Source organism: Mycetomoellerius zeteki, unplaced genomic scaffold, assembly GCF_001594055.1.
Source record: "Mycetomoellerius zeteki isolate Tzet28-1 unplaced genomic scaffold, Tzet1.0 scaffold235, whole genome shotgun sequence".
Lineage (NCBI taxonomy): Eukaryota > Metazoa > Arthropoda > Insecta > Hymenoptera > Formicidae > Mycetomoellerius > Mycetomoellerius zeteki.
This window is the reverse complement of record NW_017257211.1, coordinates 35,800-36,006: the sequence shown is the minus strand read 5'-3', so window position 1 is coordinate 36,006 and position 207 is coordinate 35,800.

The following is a 207-nucleotide window of genomic DNA, read 5'->3' as shown; positions in this document are numbered from 1 at the left end:
AAAAATTAATCACCAAATCAAGAAAAGGTATCCCCGAAAATGATCTAAAGTCAACGCCCGACCGACTTCTTCCTGTGCACGAGCGACACTGACTGACTGGTGCACAGGAATTTTTTAACGCTAGTTTTTTAATTACTGTCTCAATAAAGACCAATTAAATCAATAAGAGACTAACTGTGTCTGACACTGACTGGCTAACTTATCAGA